The sequence below is a fragment of the Crocuta crocuta genome, unplaced genomic scaffold (assembly GCF_008692635.1).
Source record: "Crocuta crocuta isolate KB4526 unplaced genomic scaffold, BGI_CrCroc_1.0 scaffold98, whole genome shotgun sequence".
Classification (NCBI taxonomy): Eukaryota; Metazoa; Chordata; class Mammalia; order Carnivora; family Hyaenidae; genus Crocuta; species Crocuta crocuta.
The window spans coordinates 20532-46765 of record NW_027532593.1 but is presented as its reverse complement, the minus strand read 5'-3'; the positions used below and the strand labels follow the sequence as shown (position 1 = coordinate 46765).

General features: G+C 40.1%; 1 long non-coding RNA gene across 9 annotated transcripts in view; it reads right to left on the bottom strand.

Moving 5' to 3' along the window:
• Window positions 1–22293, bottom strand: part of LOC144244597 (uncharacterized) — an 80022-nt gene extending 57729 nt beyond the window's left edge. For 4 of the 9 annotated variants that reach the window (XR_013338988.1, XR_013338992.1, XR_013338990.1 and 1 more), the window contains exons 1-5: window positions 18846–19030; window positions 18333–18450; window positions 11902–12154; window positions 3414–3738; window positions 3060–3116 (exon numbers count right to left, since the gene is read on the bottom strand). This is a non-coding gene — a long non-coding RNA (uncharacterized LOC144244597). Of the gene's footprint in view, window positions 1–707; window positions 1000–3059; window positions 3117–3413; window positions 3739–11901; window positions 12155–15778; window positions 15827–18332; window positions 18451–18845; window positions 19031–21280; window positions 21599–22142 lie in introns of those variants that run through there. The other 5 variants (XR_013338996.1, XR_013338989.1, XR_013338995.1 and 2 more) reach the window with 5 other exon arrangements.
• Between the last annotated feature and the right edge of the window lie 3941 nt (window positions 22294–26234).

Sequence of the window (26234 nt, the reverse complement as noted above, 5' to 3'; positions counted from 1 at the left end):
AAGCCATCCTTCTTAAGAACTCTACACAAGTCATATAGATTGTCTCAGAATGCAACTTACAACCTCACTGAAGAAGATTTTCAATTTCTTTTTTACTTTTTTTTTTTTTTTTTAGTTTATGTGGATATCAATACTGCTTGTGTTTAGAGAAGACACGGATGATAAGGGGAGAGAAGCCAGAAAGAGCCCTTGGATGGTGGGAAATCAGACTGAAACTAATACTTCTGTGGAGAAATTTTTCTCCAGGCGTGTCAGTTAGACCTGGAGAAGTGGGAACAACTGTGCTGGAAAGCTGGGGTGTCACATGGCAAAGGGTTTAGCCCTCAGGGCCTTACAAGACTCTATCTCTAGCTATGACCCCTCCTCTGACCTCTTGTATACTCAGCGGCCTCCTTGACATCTCTGCTAGATGACTAAAAGGGATCTCAGAGTTAACATGTGCAAATGCACGTGGCATTTTCAATCCCTCCCCCAAATCCAAGCCTCTTCTACTCTTTGCCAGTTCAGAAGGCGCCACCAGTACCAATCCGGTTGTTTAGGCAAGGTTCTAGAAACCCTTCTCACTTCCTGCATGTAATCTATCAGCCAATTCTGGCAGTTCTACCCTGCGAGACTTTCCCTCCTTCCATGTTCACTGAACTACCCAATCCAAGCATTATTATTTCTCACATGAACTATGCAATTGNTTTATTTAAATTCCAGTTAGTTAACATAGAGTGTAATATTAGTTTCAGGGATACATATAGTGATTCAACATTTCTGTACGACCCCCAGTGCTCATCATGACAAATGCATGCTAATCCCCATCAAGTATTTCTCCTCTCCTCCCACTGCGCCTCTGGTAACCATTAGTTTGTTCTCTAGAAGAGTCAGCTTAGTTGATTGAGCGTCAGACTCTTGATTTCAGCTTAGGTCATGACCATGGTTGTGGGATCAAGTCCTCTTAGTGTGGAGCCTGCTTAAGATTCTCTCTCTGCCTCTGTGCCTCCCTCTCTCTCTCTAAAAGAAAGAAAGAAAAGAAAAGAGTTTGTTTCTTGATTGGTCTCCCTTTTTTCCTCTTTGCTTGTTTGTTTTGTTTCTTAAATTCCACATGTAAGTGAAATCATATGGTATTGGTCTTCCTCTGACAGACTTATTTCGCTTAGCTTAATACTCTCTGGATCCATCCATGTCACTGCAAATGTTAAGATTTCATTCTTTTTTATGGTTGAGTAATATTCCATTTTGTATATATACCACTTCTTTATCCATTCATCAGTCCATAGACACTTAGGATATTTCCCTAATTTGGCTATTCTAGAAAATGCTGCTGTCATAAACATTGGGGTGTATGTCTCTCTTCGAATTGTTATTTTTGTATTCTTTGGATAATTAATACCTGCCAGTGAGATCGCTGGATCATAGAGTAGTTCTATTTTTAACTTTTTGAGGAACCTGCATACTGTTTTCCAGAGTGGCTGCACCAGTTTGCATTCCCCTCAAATAGTGCAAGAGGCTTCCTCTTTCTCTACATCCTCGCCAACACCTGTTGTTTCTTGTGTTTTTGATTTTAGCCATTCTGACAGGTGGAAGGTGATATTTCATTGTAGTTTTGATTTACATTTCCCTGATGATAAGTGATATTGGGTATCTTTTCATGTGTCTGTGGCCTAACTGGCTTTGCTGCTCCATTTTTGCCAAACTAGAATCAACAATTCAGCCTCAAAATCCTTTAATGTCTTTTTTGCTGCACCTAGGATAAAATCCACATTCTCTATTATGGGCTCTGGACCCTGTTAACATTTCTGATCTCACCTACTATTTTTCTTTTCTCTTGCCACTTTCTAGGTGCACCTGACTCCTTTCTGTTTCTCACGCTCCAAAGTTTTATTCTTATTTTAAGGCTCCTCTTTCCACCTCCAACTCCCTTCCTCCAAATCACCTCATTTCTGTCTTATTATTATTCTGATCTCAGCTCAAATGTTACTTCTTCAGAAAGGCTGCCTAAATCTAAGGAAAGCTTTCACCTCAAGCCCACTGTGGTACACCACCTCCTTTTCTTTCCTTCATAGACCCTTTCACTTATCTGGAGAGGCCAAGTTTTATCTGTATGTTTGTTATTAGAGTATAAAGAGAAACGATCTAGCTTGTCTTGCTACGGCACTCTCACAATGCAGAACAATGTCTGGAACAAAGTAGGTGTTCAGTGAATATGTGTGGACTGAGTAGGTGAATCCTGCATGTTGCCATTGGATGAAACAGATGGTGAGCAAGACACCCTGTTTTGAGAATGAATTTCTGCTCTCGTGAAAAGATGAAAGAAGAGCATATTATTCAACGAATTAACAATGACAGTTCTGGATTCTACCGGTTACAGGGTAAACGTGTTTGAAGGTGAAAACAATGTGGTGTTGATCTCTCTTCCTGGCTTTGCAAAGAACCAGGAAGATGAAATCAGTGATTTCAAAATGAGTCACTGGAAACAAGTGGTTTTCAAAGAACACACCTTGAAGTTAAACCAGGTGACACCGAGGGAGGAAGAAAAACATGATCATCTTTTAACCCTTATAAACTTTTAGCAATTCTGTGGAGGTTCATCAGTTAAAATATGTGCACTGAAACACACGCTACGGCATCTTCAAGGAATCAGTGATCCAGGTAGTCATGACGGCTGTTTTCCTGGTAGCTAATGGCTGACTTGTAATTTGCTGTAACTATTGTTTTCAAAATGGAAAACATTCTAAAATTTTCCCTTAATTAAGGGAGGTGATGGAAAAAACATGGGCTTTAGAGCAGGCTAGACCCAGGTTGAGTCCAAGTTTTGCAACTAAAAAATTCTGTAGGGATGTCTGGACGGCTCAGTAGGTTAACTGTCTGACTTTGGCTCAGGTTATGATCTCACAGTTCATGGATTCATGCCCCTTGTTGGGCTCTGTGCTGACAGCTCAGAGCCTGAAGCCTGCTTCAGATTCTGTGTGTGTGTGTCTCTCTGCCCCTCCCCAACTTACACTCTGTGTCTGTCTCTGTCTCTCTCTCAAAAATAAATAAACATTAGAAAATTCTGTGACATTGGCACTTACCTGAGCTACAGATTCTTTATGTGTAAGATAGGACCAATGGCAGCTCATAAGTGTGTTCTGTGGGTGAAATGAAGCAATAATTATAAAAATGTTCCCACACAAAATAGGAATTTCAGAAATGATATGAATTATGAATATTACTTGTGAAACCCACTCTTTAAAGATATCAAGCAACATATATCATTTTTTAATGCCTCACTGACAACATTAAGAATAGATAATTTCTGTGGTGTCTTGTTAAAATTGCTATAGGTGCACGCAGTATGAAATCTGGATGTAAATACGTGTCAAAACCACTATAGCATTAAAATTGTGCTTTCCTGAAATTGACTCTGATGTCAGATTCGTTTTTACCTATTTATTTCCTTCTCATGAAATTCAGGTGAACATGGCAAACTTGGGACTTGTAGGGCAGCCTGCTCTGGCCACTTTCCTGAAAATTGTATTAGTTCAGTGAAGTCTGTTCTTCCATGTGTGGACTTTGGATCCTCCAGAAGGGCCTCCTTTTTCTCTGGTGATGCCTTCTTTGACAGGCTGTGAGGCAGTGTTTTCTGAAGACTTTACCATGAAAAGCTCGACTTAAGATGTTTCAGTGAAAGAGGATTCTCTGATGAAATACATTTGGGAATTAGATGCACAGCACACAGTGACATCTTCAGGAAATGTCACTAGAAATGTCCTAGAATTAGAAAAAAAAATTCTGATTTGCTTAAACCAATGTTTGCTAAACTATTAGACTATATGTTTAGACTATAGACATAACACCTATTAATAGGAAATTTGCTTGCTAAAGAACACATTTGAAGTAATACTAATATAAGAATATGCTACATTTCTTAATAAAATAAAACCACCAACACCTTCAGTATTGTCCCTGGAAGGAGAAGCTCCTGTAGGAATGAATGAGACATTATTCTGACCCCAGAGTTTTATCACCTTCCAAGGTAGCATTTCCCTGGGGAACACTTGGAAATGTGGGGGGACATTTTTTTCTACTGTGATCACACTTGTACATTTACATAGAACAAAAAGAGCATTGCTTTATTCTTTTTAATTCTTTTATATTATAGTTTGGGAGCTATGTTAATTTCTTTATTCATACATGTAGGTTAGTTATATTCCCTCTAAATTTTATTTTAAGGTAGCAGAGGGAGGGTTATGAAATATTTGTTCCAAAAAGATGTTGCTGGTTTGGGGCCGGGGGTAGAACCACTCATTTAGGTGTTTCTTACTTATTTCGACTGCTACCTCCACAAAGGCCTGACAGGAGGTCCTCCTTCTTTACATTTTGTCCTAAACATGGATAAAGCTACTTTCCTTAAGTCCTCTCAGGCTGGACACAGGCTTGAGGAAAAGGAAACCAAATCAAACTAAACTCTGTTACCTGGTAAAGGATAAAAGCAGGGAAATAATAACGGAGAGTTGGAAGGATCCTACATAGGAAGAATCTAAACAATCTGGCCTCCAAGGTATAATTGTTACAGGGTCTTGTAGGATCTGTCCCATTCCATGTGTACCCCAGAGATGTAGAAATGATTGACCTCCGTCTGTAACTTTCTGGGACCTGGCTCAACTCCATGAGTTGATTATCAGTTTTTAAATGTGTCACCCAATAAACACTTTCTTAGAAATCTACATCTTTCAAAGCCCAGACCAGGAAAGAGACAGCAGTTTACTTTTCCCCTCAGATATGTGAGAACTGGGATCTGTGTCTTCTGGCAGAAGGCTCAAATATGAGCCCTTAACTTAGAATATTTCATTATTTCATTATTTCATATAGAAACTCTGGAGATCAGCATTCAGAATTGGTATAAATTTGTTAGAACCTCTGGCTTCTTCTAGTTGACCTCTCTGCTGTCTCTTAGGGACACTGTGTATATTCCAAGATGTCTGCTGGAGCCCCAGTTATACCACAGAACAGAAACAGAACATACCAGCCAACAGAAAGAAAAAAAAGAAGAGAAAATCATCCCTTCTCCCTTGTTGGACACTTTACAGATTCGTTTGCATCCCATTGGCCAAAACTTGGTCATATGGTTGGTTATATCTAGTCACAAAGGTGACTAAGAAATGTAATCTTCATTCCAAGAAATCACAAAACTCCTAAAAATCAATGGGTTCCTTAATAGCTTTTTTTTTTTTAAGGCAAAATCTCTGCCATCCTATTGTTATAGAAGAATCTCCAGATTTGTTCTGGATTCCATATTTCCAGACTTGCCTCTTACCTATTCGATTGAGTTTAGGAATGACATCATACACTTCAGGTGTGACCAGTGACCCTTATAATTCTAATTAGTCATGCGATGCCTTATTTTATCACAATAACATCAATATGGTAGAAAATCATCATATACTTTAGTGAGCTATGCAGAGATGTTTTCTTATGTGAGTGCAATTAATTTTTTTCTCTGGCTTTTTTTTTTTTTTTTGCATCACTGATAGTGAAAACATCTTGAAAATACTTTTTTTCCACTTACAGCTTCTCTGGTGAGATGAGATTGAATAATTTTTTTTCTCTAACTATATTTAGGCTTGGTTTGCCATACTTTGGTTGGAGACATGAAAATTAGCCCTTGTATAAATGTACCTGACTATGTCAACTCCAATTATTCGGAAAACATTATGATTTTTTATTGAGCATTATACCAGAAGTAGAATAATTAGAATGTATGGCTGGAAACTAGAGAAAATGTGTGAATTCTTTGGTTTTATGAAAGGTGCATCTTTACTATATCTGTGCAGGGTTGGATGAATCGCCAAAGTTGCCTCTTCAGATTACCAACATCACAGCAGGTAAATAAACAGTGTTGTCCTGATCAACTTGTATGTTTTATAGCATACATACTTCTTGCTTTTCAGTGAAAATTTTACATCCTCAAGTTCTGTAACCTTGAAGTGTCTTTCACTCTGAATAATTAATGATGATGATGATGTAAGCATCCTTTCCATAGGCCCAGAAAAATGCAGTATTTTACATCACTCGGCCCTACATATTCCTGAGAATCCCCAAAGAATGCCTACATACCCCACAAATCTATCCTTGTGTGGCTTCCCCCTCAGCTGATCATTCTGTTCCAGATGACTTCTCTCTGCTCTGAGCATCTCTTGCCATAAAAGTCTCAAGATCAGTGCTGTTTTTTCCTTGCACTGATTTGTCACTGTATGGAACGAGCCTCTATCCTTAATTCCCCAAAACATTGATGAGGTTAACAAAAGTGACTGATGGCTTGGGAAGTACAAACAGAAGGAAGAAAGGACGAGCTTAAGCTTTTCCACCAGATATTGCTATTCCTGGACCGCACCCCCCCCTCCTCCCACCGCCACCATCCACCGCTCATTGCCTATCAGAGGGGAAATCCTGTCTTGAGTAATTTTCTCAACAGGCCTTCAGGAGTTACCTTTTTCTCATAACAGTGACTTCGCCTATGCCCCTTATCCCCATTCCTAAACTCCCTCCCACTCTCCCAATAGCTGTGCAGACAACCAAACAAGCAAACACTGTGATCCAGTACTAGTTAGAGCAGCTGGGAACATAGTCTAGTTTCTTTTATAAGATCATCAAATACGTTGTAGATTTGTGCATTTTCTCTTTCATTAAAATAATGAAACTTAAATCAAGGAATAACTTCACTAAGATGCCAAATTTTTGCTTACAGTATGGTGCCAGCAGTTACTGTTAAGTCTTAGTTCTACCTTGATGCAGTGAACAGAGAACACCTCCACTGACTACTAAGCCATATGCCAGGTGTTGTGCCTTTGATGAGGTCCCAGGTTGTTTCAATGAGTATGGGGTATAGGGCAGGTGGCTGTGGCTTCTCCTGTTTTCCAACCCCATCTCCTATGGTCTCCTATGTTATGCTGGCACTCTCCTTTGACTCCTTTCCCCTTGCCCAAGTTCTTAACTATCCTCCCCAATGGGCCTTCTCATGGTGCCAGAGAAGCAACTGCTCACCTGTGGGGTCACTGCCCCTAAAGTCCATCTCTTTCATGCCTTCCATATTAATTCACATTTGTCACCCTCTTTCCTTTTCTCTGCTTTCCTTCTTTCTAGCCTCTTACATTTTCTCTCACTTTATTCACATTTCTTCGATAATGAGATATATAGATATTGCCATCTAATGAGTCTTTTCCTCCATTTCATAGCCATGGGAGGAATTTAACTCTCTAGAATTCTGTTTCCTTCATTTGGTTCCTTCATCTAGGTTTTAGAAATTGCTTCTCTACCACTGAGAACCTATTGCTTTTCTCTTTTTAAGTGTCTTGGACATTTTTGCACTTGGAGCTATTACAAAAGTCTAATGGCTCCAGAGAACTCCAGTTAGGAGAGCTAGAGTTTTTCTGTACATAAATCATTGTAACATTCCTTAGTATTCAAGGTATGCTGCATACCATAATGTTCAGAACTGAATTAGAGGTTGTGTTTTCCAGGAAGGCACATCTCAATCTTGGAAATGGGCATATCTTTGGGTTGTTGATGCTCCAGAAAGTTGCAGTTTTATTTTATCCACTATTGGTTTGGGGGGATTGTGAGTTGGTTAACAATGATTTAGGATATAAGATTAACTGTAAAGAAGAAATAAAGTTTGTATGAAACATTCTGAATACAACAAAAGAAAACAAGGAGGAGTGGGGATAAACCATTGTATTAGTTGAGAACTTTTTGATTATAGTAGCAAAATTAACTTAAAGAAACATAGGATTCATTGGTTCATGAAGCTAGAAAGAATGAAGTACAACTGGCTTTCAGGTCAGCTGGATACCAGGATTCTCTCTTTGCTTCTCTACTGTCTCTGCTCCCCTTTGCCTGGTGGTGCTCTTCTCTCCTATGGTAGATAGATTTTCTCCATGCAAATGGCCAAGGTAGCTCACATGATTTATTCATTGCTCCAGGCTTAAGGAAAATCTTCCCAGTTCAGTGACCATAGAGGAACAGATGGACCTTTTCCACCCTGCTTCAATGCATATAAATCACAGTGAATGAATCAGATTTGCTCCACTAAGGTCATGAGCCTATCACTTTGCTGTAACTGGACTATACCTGGCCTGGCCCAGGTCACTTGGCCACTCCTGTGGCAGGTGGTGTGTGTATATGTATGCATCTGTTTGCGTGTGTGTGGGGAACGATACTGGCAGCTCCCCAGAATCACGCTGTGTTTTGAGGGAGGTAAAAGCAGTTACCTCCAAAAAGCGGTTACCTGTAAAGGGGAAAAAAGAGATGAGATGTTTAGCAGACAAAACAACATTCACTATAGAGATGACAAAAAGAATCAAATCATTTCCCAACTTTGGAAAGGGAGTAGATGGAAAGTAGGATAATAAGACAAAAAAATGCAGGAGGGAAAAGTACAAATTTGTAGAGAGGATATGAAATTAAAACCAAAGATCACAATGACAAAAATATTTGCAGATGATCCTAAACATTTGAAATTGTTAGGCATTGGAGAATAGTTAACAGTAGAGTGTGCTATTAAAAGCAGGATAAACTGAAGTTTGGAAACGTTTGAGGACTAGAGTAATGTATATTGATAGAAAAATAAGTGGTCTCAGGTACCTGGTTTAAATGTCATCTACTTGTTGGTTTAGGATGGGATTGAGTGGATTTCCTGGAATACTCAAACTTCAAAGTGGATTTGCAATGAGAAAGAAAGAAGGAGCAAAGGTGGGAATTTTGTCTGGGAGGATATGCGGGTATGGGAAGATCGGCAATTATGCCTTCAAAGCTTTAAAGAGCTGGAAAATGCAATGGTGACCTCAGCCAGAGTTCCTGTCTGCAGACCAACACAACGAACCCCAGGCAGCCTGAGCACCAGAGTAAATTTCCAGGGAGGATATAAAACAGCTTCATCTGGATGGAGGCTTGTGCCAATGTCAAGAATCACACAAACAGTACAATACAGGGAAGTGTGGCCTATGTTTGGCACCATAAGGTCCAAAAGTTCATGGATTATTCTTTCCTTTGGAAATAAACAGCTGGAAATCAAATGAGGTAAAAGGAAAATTACTCAGTAAGAACAAAGTGTAAGTTCTTTAGGGTTACTGATTAAGTAAATGCCTACCTAACCTCTGGAGAAGTTAAGACTGCTACAAATACCCACTCCATCTAATCCCCTTAGCTGGTATAAGATGCTGGTCAGGATCTTGACCTGCCTTCACAGCATAGTAAAACAGCCTGCTTCTAGGCTTATAAAATAGTGCACTAAGATGACAAGAAAGTGGGCTTCGATCCTGGCTTTACCACTTGGGTATGACATAGTAATTTAACAGTCTGGGCCTCAGTTTGCCCATTTGGAAATGGGGACCCTGAGACTAATAACCTAGATCTCTTATTTCTTTTTTTTTTTTTTTTACATCTTTATTTTTTTTATTTTGAGAGACAGAGAGAAAGCGGGGGAGGGGCAGAGAAAGAGGGAGACACAGAATCTGAAGCAGGCTCCAGGCTCTGAGCTGTCAGCACAGAGCCCGACGCGGGGCTTGAACCCACGGACTGTAAGATCATGACCTGAGTCGAAGTCAGACACTTAATGGATTGAGCCACCCAGGCGCCCCTAGATCTCTTATTTCTAATCTAGTATACTTTCCCCTAAATAACAATATTTTCCCTTCAGTAGGTAGCTGTACAAACTGAATAGAAGGATACGTGAAGGCACTGTATAAAGTGTAGTCAGAAAAGATGACTGACGTTTATTGAGAACATTCTATTATCTAGGTATTTGGGATACAGGAATGACTAATACACACCCTTGAAGGGTGTGGTAAACAGAATGAAGGCACCCCAAAATTCCACATCCTAATCCTCCCAGCCTGTGAATATGTTACCTTGCCTGGCAAGAGATTTTGTAGGTGTGGTTACATTAAAGATCTTAAGATAAGGTTATCATGAATTATCTGCTGGGTCTACTGTAATCACAAGGGTCCTTGTAAGAGAAAGAGGGAGGCAATAATCAGAGCCAGAGAGAAGGTGATGTGATAATGGAAGCAGAGGTCTGAGTGTTTTGAGGAAGGGGACCTAACTCAAGAAATGGGGGCAGCCTCTAGAAACTGGAAAAGAGAGGGAAATGGATTCACTCCTAGAGCCTCCAGAAGGAACACAGTTTTACCAACACCTTGATTTTACACCCATAAGACACATATTGAACTTCTGATACCCAGTACTGTGAGATAATACATTTTTGTTGTTTTAAGCCACTAAGTTTACAGGCATTTGTTTTTAAAATTTATTTTTAATGTTTGTTTATTTTTGAGACAAAGCACGACTGGGGGAGGGACAGAGAGAGAGGGAGACACAGAATCCAAGCAGGCTCCAGGCTCTGAGCTGTCAGCACAGAACCCAATGTGGGGCTCAAACTCATGAACCTTGAGATCATGACCTGAGCCGAAGTTGTGCACTCAACTGACTGAGCCACCCAGGTGCCCCAAGTTTACAGGCATTTATAATGGCAGCAACAATAAACTCATTGAAGTGGCTTACAGGATATGAGATGAGGAAATCCACAAACAGAGAATTTTAATTTGGTATGATAGAGCTATGACAGGGTGTACACAGTGTCCTGTGGAAGAAGCAATGCCCCTCACCTAGTTTGGAGTTATGTGGCAGGGCTGCTCAAAGACAGCTTTATGAGGGCAATGAACTTGCTCATAAAGATGCCTTTTCTCTTGCCTGTATTGCCACTGTACCCTCTCTGTTGTTTTTCCCTGTCAACCTATCAATATGATCCTAAACTTGTAACTTAAAAAGTTCTGCCTTCTAATGAGAAACAATGAAATCTGGCCATGTGTAGCAACATGGATGGACCTTGAGGGTGTTATGCTGAGCGAAATAAGTCAGGCAGAGAAGGACAGATATCATATGTTTGCACGTATAGGAGGATTAGGAGGAACTTAACGGAGGAACAAGAGGGAGAAGAAGGGGGGAAATGGTGAGGGAAAGGGAGAGAGGCAAACCGTGAGAGACTCTTGAATGCTGACAAAAACTGAGGACTGATGGATGTGGGGGGAGGGGGGATGGGCATGGAGGAGGGCACTCGTGGGGATGAGCACTGGGTGTTATGTGGAAACTAATTTGACAATAAACTATTTGTAAAAAAAAAAAAAAAAGTTCTGCCTTCTACCCTGGCTTTCTCTTTAACCATGCTGTCCCCACTCCCCATTTCTGTTTCATTCCTCCCAGAGCTGCTCTCTCTAAAGTCCTTGGTGCCCTCTAACTATCAAAGCATTCTCATTCAGATCTTTCTTGACCCTCTTGAGTTCTTCCTCAATCTCAAGTGCTTTTTACTTTTGTTCCCAGTAACACCTCTCTTTTCCCGCTCTCTTCCTACAACAGAATGTGTGGAGGGGATTGCAAATGGGTCAGGGTTGCTGAGCCACAGAGTATAAGGAGGGAGCAGTGGGTTATGAGGTTGGGGAGTCAGTAGGGCCTTACATGACTTGATAAGGTGCTTATACCTTATTATGTAAGCAATAGGGAGCCATTGAAAGTTTTGAGTAAGAGATAGGGGCAGACTTTATTTTTAGAAAGGTCACTCTGATGACATGTAGAAAACATTCTGAAAGGAGCACTGTCTTAGGAAAGGTTGCTAGAAGCTTTCCTCACTTGTAAAAGGAACATAATAAATATTGCTGTGCCTCAGGGTCATATGAGTTGGTAACAATTGGAAGAAATGCCTTCAAAGACCATACAGGGCTGTCCAAATAGTGACTATTTTGTTTTACCAAAATGTGCTCTATTGCTTCTCAGGAAATACCATATATTCGTGATAACTTTCTTGTAGAGAATCATAGAACATTAGAGCTGGGAAGTGTTTGAGATGGAAGAAATGTTAGAGATCTTAGATGATGCAATCACCTTATTTATACATTAGAACTTGGGGTTCCCTTCTCTCACCCCTTCAGAGAAGGGAGCAGTCACTGAAGCTGGAGGAAAGAATCATGTGCACGGGAACCTCCTGAGCAGAATTCCACTTTGATTGAAGGACATGCCAACTCACGCTGACTCCACAGGAAGAGAACTAGGGTCATAGATATCCCCTACTTCACTCTCCCCTCTATCTCCAAATTTCTGCTGGGAACCCAAGGACGAGGAGGCCCACCGATGTCATCTGGCAGAAGGGAGGGTGGAGAAAAGTGGAGAGTGAATGGAGATGTCCAGCACAGAACCCATGCCTGCCTACTTCACCAGTATGCCCAGTGCGAAGGACAGAGCTTCTGTCATACAAATAAATGAATAATAAATAAAGTGAATGTTCCTCGTATGTGTCTTATTCCACTCTAATTCTCATTACTTTTAAGTGGATGATATGGAGATTTGCCTAATTCAGATTAATCTGAGCACCTTTAAGTATATGGGACTTCCAGGCATCTCTTTGTTTGACGAATGAGAACTGGATGGGGTAGAGGGCAGTGACAATACATCAGGGACAAAGCTATAAAAGTGTCTCCACTTCTTAGAGAATAATAGCTGGCGTTTAACTATTCTGGTGTTATAATATATGGGGAGGGAACTTGCTTGATTGGGTACAAAGTCAGGATGCACAAGCTTTGTACTGAGGAGGGAAGGGACTGACTGGCCACCATGACTCTATTCACACTCTCTCCCAAAGGTGAGTTGATGGTAACAAGTGGAGCAAATGCCTGGGACCCTGATATGAACCCAGGATTCCAAGGTGACAGAACTGCCTACTTCATTATGCAATGACAGGAATAAACGTGTATCCTATTTAAGCCACCATTGTTTCTTGGTGACAGCAGCTCAGCCTGCATCCTAACCAAGGCAGGGAGCTTCAGGGGATGAGGAGACAGAATCCTAGGACTGTACTTTTCAGCTGAGTTTGACAGTTTTTAGAAGGGGGATTCAAGAATTAGGAGTGAGTGAAATAAAAACTGTGACACTGAGAGTCCCCGTATGAACCTAAAAGGAAGCAAATTACTATGTATTGCTCTGTGGTCTCTGGATCCTGAGGAAACATTTCCTAGTGAAGGTGGCATGTGCATTCTCCATGGGACAGTATTGGCACCTAGATAACATAGGAGCAGTTGGGGGTATAACGTTGGTGAGCTGGCGTCAGGAACCAGGCAGAAATGTAGATGAAGCAGGTGGCAGATGGCGGCATATTTGGAGATGGTTTATTTTGAGTAGGAGGGCGTGGTTTGGATATTCATTGAAAAGATTTTGAGGAAAAAAGTATGATATTGTTGATTTTAGTCTCCCCTTATACTCCAGAATGATGGCCCTGGGAATATCTATTATTTTGCCTACTTATGATAGAAGAGTTTTAGGCCCAAATCAAATTACCATGCTTTGGTTACAGAAGGCAGCTAAAAGAGAGGAAGAAGCCTGAGTGCCCAGAGAAGGTCAGTGGGGGGGGGGGGGGGGGGTACAGACTGTGTCACTAGGAACTCAGTTTGCTCAGTGCCTCAGATTGGACCAGCTCCCAGGGGTCTAATCAAGATAACAGAACTCTCAAGGGCACCTGGGTGGCTCAGTCAATTGAGCGTACAACTTCGGCTCAGGTCATGATCTCAGGGTTCATGAGTTCAAGCCCCACCTCAGGCTCCGTGCTGGCAGCTCAGAGCCTGGAGCCAGCTTGGATTCTGTGTCTTCCTCTATCTCTGCCCCTCCCCTACTCACACTCTATCTCTCTCTCTCAAAAATAAATAAACATTAAAGATAATAGAACTCTCAGAGGTGGATATGTAAATCGGAATTTGAACTATCCATTTACAAAGTAACAATTTCTTTCCAATTTCTGAATTTTATAGAACTATCATCTATGCCCCCTGTTCCTGGTAGTACAAAAGTAACTGTGTTATTATATTGCTGTAATTTTTTAATGTTACTGACAATTAGATTAAGCCATGGCTTAATTACCTTGAGGAAAATGGCCATATTTTGAAAAACCAGCACCACATTAAATATTCACATAAGAGGGCACTTCCAAATGTCATAAACATAAAAGCATGGAAACATATACATCACCTCTTAGAAACGACAAAATACTGTAATGATCCAGAGATCCCTTAATGAATAAAGGTTCAGAGGAAAGCAGGCAGACACAAACTGGCGGTTCCCAAACCAAAGGACCTGTAGTGGCATTTGGAAAGGGGAGGGAGAGGGCTGCCCTCCTGGGACAGCAAGTAAGGCTTTCCAGGAGGAGGCAGGATGCATAATATTGAAAGAACATATTCAATTTGTAATTATTTAGATTCGATTCTAGTTATGTATATAATTTAGTTTTAATTTCAAATTACCCTAAAGGAGAGTAAAGTTTTAATATTTAAAAAATAAGAAATATTCATTAATTCAATAAATATTTGAGTACATGTCAGGTGCCAGGCATCATGATAGATACTGAGGACACCATGATAAACTAGACAGCCTCTTCCTGCATGGAACTGACAGCTAAGTGGGAAAAACTGAGATGCTGTAGTCCAGGCCCTGGGGCAGCTCAAAGAATGGTGACACCACCATGTCAAAGAATATTCCAGTGGCCCTTCAGTTTCTCCACTCAGAACAATGTGGGACTAACACTAACAAGATCTCACTCTGGCCTTCCTCTTTCTAGGCTCCCCATGCACCATCTTGTGTCTATACATTCTCTCTTTAAAACCAATAAAAATAATAACATTGATTAGACTTTAGGGTTTTTCTTTTTTTTCTATGAATGCAGTCATTCACTTTCCTGTCGCTGATCTTTTGCCTACAGAACATAATGTTTTACAAAGTGTTTTTTAGAGATAACATCATATCCATTAAGAGTCAATGTATTGCTGTAACCTTCAGAGAGAAGGCTTATTTTCAAGCTCTGGTGGACATCTCAATGTCACCTCAACCTCAAGAATAGAATATACCAATCACCATAAACTACCACATTCATTGAGCAATTAGAATGTAGCCAGTACTACACTAGACATGCAGGGTGCAAAGATCAAAAGGATATGGTTCTTGGTTTCCAACAGCTTAAGGCTAAGGTGCTTATGCCTAAAATGATAACCAGTCTAACTAATGAGCTTATGGCAAATCAAGGACATAGACAGGTAGCTCTGAAGTTCTGTGGGGAAACTTGTGGGTTGCCAAGATTTCAGTAAGTACTGTTTCTTCTCATTTAACTCCTTAAAGGTATTCCATCACCTATAGTTAAAAACCTATCCAGACTTACCTATTTGGACCAAACCTATCTGTGCAGCTTCAACTTCAAGCTTTTGCTCCTATCCAATGAATTCTTTAGTTTGGGTTTTAGTTTGAGCTAAATTGGCTCTCAGTGAATTAAAAGATCAATTCCTGAATACACTGTGCTAGGCACAAAGTGAAAATATTGTAATGTAAGACATCTCTTCCTTCTAGCGGGTTTACAGTCTAATTGAAGGTGATGAGATGGGAATCCTGAAGTTAAGATACAGAGTAATATAAAATCTAGAGTTAAATACTAAACCATGGAATGCAATTGGGGAAACTCTCCCGACCTTATTATTGGTAGGTAGGTTTTCACTTATCTGACAAAGGTAAACGTTTTCCATCACCAGTGGAGTGAAAAACAGTTCACAAGTCCAATGGGACTCTGAATAAAGTGAGTCTGGGCAAGGGAAGGGTTGGTTTAGTCAATTTTCCTGATGGGTGATGGCAGCTGAGACCTAGGAAGTAGCTGTTTCTGGACTCAGGCCATCCTAGGGAGAGGCTGCTCTCCTGTGGTTCAAACGATGCCGGCCATACCTTGTGAGTCACTTACTTAGAGCTCAGGTATGCTCTCTACTCAGGCTGGTCAGGCAGTCAAGGGCTAAAATGAAAGGAAGTGGAAGCCAAATTACCACTTATGGTGGATATACTGTTCTAGACACAGTACAGTAGATGGTTAATATTTTACTTAACGATATCTAATCTTATTTTTATAAGAGAGGATACATATTGCCATTCCCTTTTTATAGGTCAGAAAAGTGAAGCTCATGGAGTTTGAGTTACTTGTCCCGCGTCAAATGCCTAGTCACTAGCACAGTTGAGATTCAAACACTGACCTCACTTATTTCACTCCTAAGCCTGTGCTCTTCTTAGGCCTTACTCATAGTGGATGCTGACGGGACAAGGGCCTCCCAGGCAGCAATTGCATAGGCCACGCCCCCTCACAGGGTAGCCATCTTGCCTTCTGCAGTGCAGAAAAGAGAAGAAGGGAAACCATATTTCTGAATGCTTCCCTATGGCCTGTCCTGTGTTTTACTGCTACAAGTTTCTGCTGGCAGAAAGTACCACCCACATGCACCATATTTGCAATGAGAAATTATTAGTTTAACTCCAGTGAAGGCAGTGGGGCAAGCGAATACAACATTCCCTTCTATGTTGTATGCATGCAATAAACAGTGAGCAGAAAAGAAAAAAAAAAAAGCTCAACATGCTCAGATGATGAAACAGCTGGAATTCATCAAGGCATTCCAAGGGAAAACCCACAAAACTGCAAAAATTCTGTTTAATCCTCACTGTCACCTCTTGCCCCCTGCCAGTAACTCGTGAAAAATAATGACATGAAAGATATTTCTTGTTTAGAGTTTTTCTCACTTTTTACCAGCACTCCTCAGTGAAGACTTTTCCTGCCCTTCCTCATGCAGGATGGAGGCAGAGATGTGCAGTAAAATAAACACAGATAAAGGAATTAGGAGGCCTGGATTCTAGTCCTAGCCTGCTTGTAACAGTTACATAATTTTAGGTAAATAACTATTGATTCTCTGACCTCCATTACCTCATTGTCCAATTGGAGAATTTTTCTATTAAAACTAGCACCAGTATTCAATGGTGTAGAAACTGAAACTGAGTTTATGTGACCTCATCTAATAAGAAAGATGCCCAGATAGCAGGGATTTGAACATGGCTGAATGGCTTGCACAGGAACCCAAACAGGAGACAGTAGTAGAATCATTTCTTTCCTTGCTAAGGGCACACCCAAGAACTATTTTGCTGATTGTTTTCTACTCTTTGCATGGTTAGAGACCAGTTACCAAGTTATTAAAGAAAAAAGCTAAAAGGATGTGGGAAGAGGAGATGACAAGGAAATATCTTACTCTAGATGCTTAATAGAGATTTAAGAAAAGCCAAGCAGGTAAGGTAGAACTTCAATAAGATAAGAGAATATGAATAGACATTTCTCCAAAAAAGACATACAAATGACTAACACACCCATGAAAAGATGATCAACATCATTACTCATTAAGGATATGCAAATCAAAACTACAACGAATTACTATTCTATACCCATTTGGATGGTCCACTTCTAGGTATATGCCCATAGAACAAAAAAACAGATACTCAAATACTTGTACATGAACGTTCATAGCACCGCTATTCATAATAGCTAAAAAGTAGAAACAAACCAAATGAGTGGCTGGACAAATTGTGGTTTGTACCTACAATGAACTATTATTCAGCCACAAAAAGAATGAGGTGCTGATGTTATGCTACAACGAAGAAGAACCTCAAAAATATTATGCTAAGTAAAAGATGCCAGACAGAAAAGGTTACATACTGTATGCTTTCATTTATGTGACATATCCAGAAAAGGTAAATACATAGAAACAGAAAATAGATTGATAGTTGCCAGGGGCTGGAGGGAGGGAGGATTGGGGAGTAACAGCTTAATAGATACAAGGCTTTATTTTGTGGTAATAAAAATGTTTTGGAAATAAGTGGGGGAGTGGTGTTTATACAAAACTGTGAATGTGCTAAATGTTAGTGAATTGTTCACCTAAAAATGATAAATCTTGGGGCATCTGGGTGGCTCAGTCAGTTAAGCGTCCGACTTTGGCTCAGGTCATGATCACATAGTTGGTGGATTTGAACCCCACATTGGGCTCTGTGCTGACAGCTAGCTCAGAGGCTGGAGATGGTTTCAGATTCTGCATCTCCTCTCTGTGACCCTCCCCTGCTCACGCTGTCTCTCTCTCTCAGAAATAAATTCTAAAAATGATAAATTTCATGCTATATGAATTTAACCTCCCCCCCAAAAAAATACAGATAAGAAATGAATATGTCTTGAAAAAAGGAGTTCTTTATATAACAAACCTGCTTTGATATCACCTCGTGTGTTTTAAAATCCCTTCCATGTAGAATTTCAGGAACTCAAAAGATGTTGAAACTCTTAAGTTGAAAGTTAGCACCTCTCCATATATCTGAGATAATCTCAGAATATATCAGGAACATGCTGATTCCTTGACAGGTACATACCTACTCATCATATACATCTATCTTTTTCAACACTATTTTAGTAACCAAGTCTGCAGCTCTTCAATTCTATCACTTACCATGGTCTGTCCTCAGGTCCCTTTCATTTCTTTATCCTTCTTTTTCCTTTAGGGTTATGTTTTTTGTTGGGTTTGGTTTGTTTTTTTCTTCTGTGGAAAGTTGTGGTTTGTATGATGACTGGAGAAGAAAAACAAAAACCCAAATCAACCAAACAAACAAAAACACCTCTGATGGTGAGCCAGAAAATAGCTTGGGTGGAGAGGCCTGAGTTAAAGGAAGGGAATTGGAGTTGGAAAGTGCATGGAACAGTGTCCAACATTTGACATTGAAGAACACCATAGCTCATGCGGTCCCATGCATATAAAACTCTGCTAAGCACCGCTATTTTGATTTACTTAGTCTAAGAGTTCCTTATTTCTATTAAATCCCACAGTGAATTTTCAATGTTATTGAAAAGTTCAGTCTAGAGATCTTGATATGCAAGCTGAAACTGGACCATTCTCAGCTTGGGCACAGTCTGTCCGAAGTGTAGCCAGCTTACTCACACACTCTGTTCACCCCCTCACTCTGACCTCTTAGTGTGTCTGGAGTGTAGACGCACTTTCTTCTGTGGAGTTTTCAGTGACCACATCAACTGACCCCCAGCGGTGTGCAGTGTTTAGAAATGTTTTTCTCTCTCAAGTTTCCATTTTCTTGTTAAGTGCAATAAACCAGCACAGAAATTGCTTCCATCAAGCCCTGTGTTTGATTCTCTGGGGTTTCAGTGCAGTACATTGTGTTGCTTATGACATCATGGTCTCCATGGCAACACCCCAATGAGACTTTTCATGGTCAAAAGAAAAATAAATGCAAAGAAATTTCTGTTCAATTTTAATAGTCTTGGTTATTCATTATTGAGAGCAAAGGGAGTAGGAAGAATTGGATTGTATTACTTGAGGCTAACCACAGACATCTGAAGCCAAATATTTAAGACTCTCAATCAGTAATCTCCATTCTTCTCCATTTGTTCCTTATCCTCCCTTGAAGTGTATGGTAGTGAAACTCTTCTGGGGCTCACTTGGATAGGTATTCTGGGAACAGAGAAGTGAAAAAGAACCTGACTGTGAACATGGAAGAGGTCCCAGATGGCAAGAGCCCAGGATTAAGACCCCTGCCCCATCATAGTAAACTGGTTCCTGACTAACTGGGCCATCATTAGTTAGTCAGTCAAATTCTCTGTGCCAGTTTTCTAAGGTGCTAAAGGAAGGCAGTGCAAGGCAGAGTGTATGCTGTGAGGATAAAATATCTGATTTCTTAATATTTCAGACAATGCATTTTTAGAAACCAACTAGCAAAACATATAATATAGTTAGGTCTCGGAATCAGTTATGATGATTGTTAGACTCATAACACTTTCAAAGAAAATATGCCTCCTGCCAAAAGGCGGGGGGGGCATAGGCAGTCATATTTGATGCTCTGTCACCTTGCCCCTGCTGTTAGCTACATGTAAAAATTCCATAATCTAGCCTGATGAGAAAAGGAGATAGACAAACCAGACTCTTATCTAGAATATTCCTTGGGAAATTGTTAGAGTAAGGATCCAAAAATGAGATTATAGGTAAAGAAGAGTCATGAGGAAGGGTCAGAGTGAAAGGAGACTGTGGGGGTTGTAGGCAGCAGAGGAAGAATCGGGATACTGGCAAGGTCGATTTTATAAGGCAGCACATAGTGACTTCAGTAAAAAACTATAGGGAAAGGATGAAAAGGTTAGGTTAGTTGGTAGCAGGAGGAAAATAGTGTATGTTGCAGAGGGAAAAGAAACCAGGAGATACCACTTACCCAGCAAAACTTAGCTGGGTACCTATTACACTATGTTGGGCATTGGAATCTAATAGCAACACAGACACAGTTCTGACTTCATGGAGCCAACAACTGAAGAGACAATTATTTTTTAAAAAGATGTCCTAAGTGCTTTGACAGAGAATCAACAGGGTACAGTGGCAGCACTAAGTTAATCTGGGCAGTTCAAGAAAGATTTCCTAAGGGTGCCTGGGTGGCTCAGTCAGTTAAATGTCTGACTCTTAATTTCAGCTCAGGTCAAGATCCCAGGGCCTTGGGATCAAGTCCTGAGTTGGCCTCCTCACTGAGCATGGAGACTGCTTAAAACCCTCTCTCTCTTCCTCTACCCCTCCCCTGCATGATCACGAATGTGCTCTCTCGCTCGCTCGCTCTCAAAAACAAAACAAAACAAAAATGGAAGCTGACAGTTTAAAATCTTAAGTGTGACCTATGGACAAGTAGGGGTAATTCTGGCGAGAAAACAGATATAGTGAAAGAATATTTAAAACTATTGAGAAAAGATATGAAAAGGCTTGGTAGTGAGATGTCAGCCGTTTTCTAGGTCCAAGACATATGTATTTCTATAATTAACTGCATTCTCTTAATCTTTGCTTTGAGCAAAACTTTGTTCTTCTTGATCTGTAGGGTGTAACTAAAGCAAATGGCTACAAGACTTAAGGGATTTCACATGAAGCTGAGGTGTATGGGGACATATAAGACATGGTCCTGCTTTTAAGAAGCTTAGGGTATAAATGACAGGTGAGCCATCAGGAACAAATAAGCAAGCAAACTGGTAATGACATGTGCTACATTCTAAATACCAAGTTATAAGTGTAGATAGCACATGCTATATGAATTCAAAGGTGGCAAATCATAATTTTTAAATTATTAAATACAAATTCTCTTAAAAACAGATATTTGCTTTGTGGTTACCATGGAATTTACGTAAAACATCATGTAACAGTCTATTTTAAGCTGATAACTTCGACTGCATATAATAATGCTCTGCTTTTACTTCTCCTCTCTGTGTTATTAATGTCACAATTGACATCTTTTCATATTGTGTATCTATTTAGCATATTTTAATACTTACAGTTATTTAAAATAATTTTCTATTAGCTTTTATACTAATGATTTGCTTACCACCATTACAGTATTAACAGTATTCTGTAATTGTATATGTATTTACCTTTACCAGTGAGTTTAATGCTTTCATATGCTTCATGTTTCTGTTCAGCATCCTTTTATCTCAAGTTGGAGAACTCCGTTTAGCATTTCTTCTGAGGCAGTCCTAGTGGTGATGAACTTCCTCAGCTTTTGTTTGTCTGGGAAAGTCTTTATCTCTCTTTTATATTTGAAGGAGAGTTTTGCTGGGTATACTACTATTGGTGCAGGGGTTTTGTTTTTTTGTTTTTGTTTTTCTGCCAGCACTTTAAATATATTATACAACTCCCTTCTGACCTGCAAGGTTTCTGCTGAGGAATGTGCTGGTAGTCTTATGGGAGTTCTGAAAAGGAAATTAATAAACAGTCCCATTTCTAATAGCAAGAAAATATTTAGAAAAAAATTTAACCGAGACGAAAGACTTGTACACTGAAAACTAAAACATTGATTAATGACATTTTAAAATACAGAAATGAGAAAATATGTTGTGCTTATGCTTTTATGACTTAATGCTATTAAAATGCTCGAACTACCAAAACAATTGACAGATTCAATGCAATTCCTATCAAAATTCCAAGGACGAGTATAGGCAAGATGGCGGAGAAGTAGGGAGCTCCGTACCTGCACTCGCGCCCAGGCACCACACGGAAAAGATCTGAAGCCATCAGAAACCGTACCACACCCAAGAGATTGGGAGAGAAAGGACGCAGACTCCACTGAGAAAGCCTTCTAACGTGAGTGCGAACTGGGGAAGTAAAAATGTCGGGCCTGAATTGGAGACTGGAGAGACGGGCCACCCCCCTCTGTGGGGAGTGAGAGGGGAAAAAGAGAGTCCGAAACAGAAAAACCGCCGCTCGGGGTGTAGAAAATCTTTGCGCACAAAATACCTGCGCGTCAGGCCCCTCCACGCTCCAAGTCGCCCAGGAGGGGCTGCGCTCTGATTTGCTTCCTTGTGCGGGCTCCTGGCTGGCTGGGAGAGGCTGCGCGCCTGCAGCCATTACCCTCGAGGCGGGCTTGGACCCCTGAGGAGGCGCGCAGGCCCCGGAGGCCGTGCTTCTAGCTGGCTGGAACTCTAGAGGGAAGGCAAAGCACTAAAAACTGGCAGATGTGACCTCGAGTTCGTGTTTTGGGTGATTGAGACACAGAGGGAACTTGATTTCCTCACTCCAGCGGGCTCAGCGCGCTGGCAGACAAAGCCCCCCGCCCCGCCCAGGCCCCCCAGCCCCACCCGGAGGAGAAAGGAGCAGAGGCTTCTGGCTCCACCCCCAGAGCTAGCCTGGAAGATTGCAATCACCCTGAGGGGGAAGCCAGGGGATCGCCTGAGGCAATTTCAGCGGGGTGCTTGGCCTAGGATTTGGAGGCTGGGACTGGCCTGGGTTGAAAAGCGCAACAAACTGACTGAGCCACTGGCCCAGGAAGTTTACACGCCTATAAAAGCGAGGTGGAGCGCCACCACTCTCCTCCCTACAACCTCCAGGCAGAGGTCCCGCCTGACTCATTGGATCACACCACGCCCATTCCTGCTTGAGAGCTGCCCTTCTCCCTTTCCCCCCCCTTTTTTTTGTTTTTTGTTTGTTTTTTTTTGTTTGTTTGTTTTGTTTTTTGTTTTTTTTCTTTTTTTCTTTTTTTCCGCAGAGCACTGACCTGATTACTTCTGGTCACCAGCTTTAGACTATATAGTTTCTCTGGATAATTCCAGCATCCTTCGCTCACCTATCCAACCATAGTCTACCCTTTACCTCTTTGAAAAAAGCTTCGTGTCCCTTCTGCCTGTTCATTCTATTTCCAATTTTGCCTCAGCCACGCCCTGTCTTCTCTCTCTTTCTCTATGCTCTTCAACCAGCACTGCTGTTGAACACACGGCTATTTAACTGTAGCTGGGAAATCCGGTTAGATGCCNGATGAGCACTGGGTGTTATGTGGAAATTAATTTGACAATAAACTATTTGTAAAAAAAAATTTTTTAAAAATAAAAATTTAGTATAGAAAAAAACAAAAAAAACAAAATTCCAAGGACATGTTTTACAGAAGTAGAAAAAAAACCTTACAATTTATATGGAACCACAAGAGACCCTGAATAGCCAAAACAATCTTGAAAAAGAACAAAGCTAGAGGTATCACACTTCCCGAGTTCAAAATATATTACATAACAACAATAATTAAAACAATATGGTACTAGTATAAAGATAGACATATAGATCAGTAGAATGAAATAAAGAACCCAAAAATAAACCCATGCACATATGATTAACTGAAATTCAACAGGGTACTATGAATACATAGTAGAGGAAGGACAGTCTCTTCAATAAATACTGTTGAGAAAACTATATATCCATATGCAAAAGAATGAAATTGGACCCTCATGTTATTCCATATGCAAAAATTGACTCAAAATGGATTGAACACCTAATCTTAAGACCTGAAAGTATGAAATGATTTTTTATCTAGATAAAAAAACATTAAGGCTGGTGAGGAGGTGGAGAAACCAGAACCCTTGTGCACTGTTGTTGGAAAGGTAAAATGGTGAAGCCACTGTGGAAAATAGTATGGAGGTTCCTTGAGAAATTAAAACTAGGGGGGCCTGAGTGGCTCAGTGGGTTAAGTGTATGACTTTTGATTTTGGCTTAGGCCATGGTCTCATGGTGATGAGAATTAGCCCTGCATCGGGCTCTGCACTGGGGGTGGAGCCTTCTTGGGATTCTCTCTCCCTCTTCCCTTCCCCCACTCACACTCTGTCTTCTGGGCGTTTATCCAAAATAATTGAAATCAGGATATTGAAGAAATATTTGCCATCTCATGTTCACTGCAGCATGATTCACAATAGCCAATATGTGGAAACAACCTAAACATCTAACAGTGGATTAAAAAATGTCGTACATACATACACTGGAATATTAGTCAGCCTTAAAAGAGAAGGAAATCCTGCCATATGTTACAACATGAATGAACCTGGAGAAAGTTATACTAAATGAAATATACCAATCACAGAAGTATGAGTACTGCATAATTCCACGTATGTGATGTGATCTCTAAAATAGTCAGACTTAAAGAAGCAGAGTGTAGAATGGTGGTTGCCAGGGACTGAGTGGAGGGGACGATGTGGAGTGGCTATTCAACTGGCATATAGTTTCAGTTACCCAAGATGAACAAATTCTAGAGATATGTTGTGAAATAGTATATTTATAGTTAACAATACTGTACTGTACATTTAAAATTTTGTTAAGAGGATAGATTTCATGTTGAACTCTCTTACTGTAATAAAACAACAACAAAAAGAGAAACCTTGGCATGTGTCAAAGTTTTAATTGCATAATTAATGGAGGGATCATCAGAATGACAAAGCTAGTTCAATGAGGGTATGAGAAACTGAGCCCTACATAGTCAGTGGAATTAAGAATAGTGAGATAAGGTTACTAAACTTAGGTGAATAACATCTGGACCCTAGTCAACTGTTAGTCAAAGTGACATTTCTCAGGAGGCTCACATGAGTCTTAGATGGGCCTTCATATGACATTAAAAGATCACACAATCATCTTTTTGTCTTATTTTCAAGTTCTGGATCTATTTTCCTCAACATTGCCTCTGCCATCAGGAATAGTCTGAAAATTATTCTAGATAATGCATGCGCACACATGTCCTCACATGTACAAAAAAGCTGATCTCATATATTTTTGTGGTAAGATTAATTGTAGTCGTTGCTTAGTTAACTGCCTTCTATAGTTTTTTAAGGTAATTGAGATTAGACATAGGCTTAATATATAGCATACATGTAGAGACATGACTCATACCTTAATGGTATAATAATTTATAATATTATGCCAATTCAGTGGGAGTCATTACATGTACATGTGTTACATATCTCAGAAACTATGCCTTCACACTGTGTAAATTTTGTTCTGTTTGGCCTGATTCACTTACATAAAGTGAAGCGAGAAGTGTTGTATCATAGCCTTTTTGCTGAATTGTCAGCAAAACTAGAGAAGCTCACCTCATTAATTTTTGTCTGGAAGTTATCTAGAACCTAGAGTTAGAGTTTCAGTATCCATTATTATTTCAGAGATTTTTTTCTACCACTTTTATTAGCCATTCAGAGACTAAGAAACTGAAACTAGGAAATTAATCTTCATCATGTTTTACCTGCAGTACCTATCATTGCAAATGAGTTCCTCCTACAGCAGGCTTTCCCCAGTTCAATGAGACTCCTGGTCTACCAGGAAAAGCTCTTTACCACCATCTGCAAGCCTTAGATGTCCTAAGAGGGCTTCATATATATTGATTCCACGTTGGAAGTACAATTCTTGCTCCTTAATGGTAGGCCCTTTCATGCATGATTAAGTGGAATTTATTCTCCAACATGACAACACCAGCATGGCTTTGGTTGCATGGTAGATTGCATGATAGATCTGTCCAACTATATCCTGGTATAAGGATGGATTCTTAAAAATTGTGCATAAATAATTACAATGCCATTAAAGGTGAAGAGTCTCAGTTCCAGTAATTGTAATAATAGCTGTTCGCTATCCTAATAATCACTGTGCCCATCTAAGACAATCACTATCTTATGTATTTTCTGTAGAATCATCATAGATTATGCCAGAGATAACATCTGTAAGTATAGTTTACTTATGTATATATGAATTATAATTAGAAATGGTAAAATCTGAACTTAGTAGGGTCTTATTCTTTTCTTGGCAAAAGTCACTTGTGATCTTTATAGGCTTAACTAAGCACAAAAGCATTCTTTTGGATTCTAGTAATCAGACACATCATCATCCTTCAGTTCCCTTGATGACTCATTATTTTACAACCTATATTGGAATTTCCCAGAGAATACTTCTGCTTAATTTTGAAGGGTAATTGGAAATAAAGTACATTCAAAAAGTGTTTCCTTTTAGTTTGTGCAAGGATAGCCTATTAAACTGAGCATTCATGACAGAACAGGAGGAAAGGAAAAGGGAAATCTTGTAAGTTCATCACAA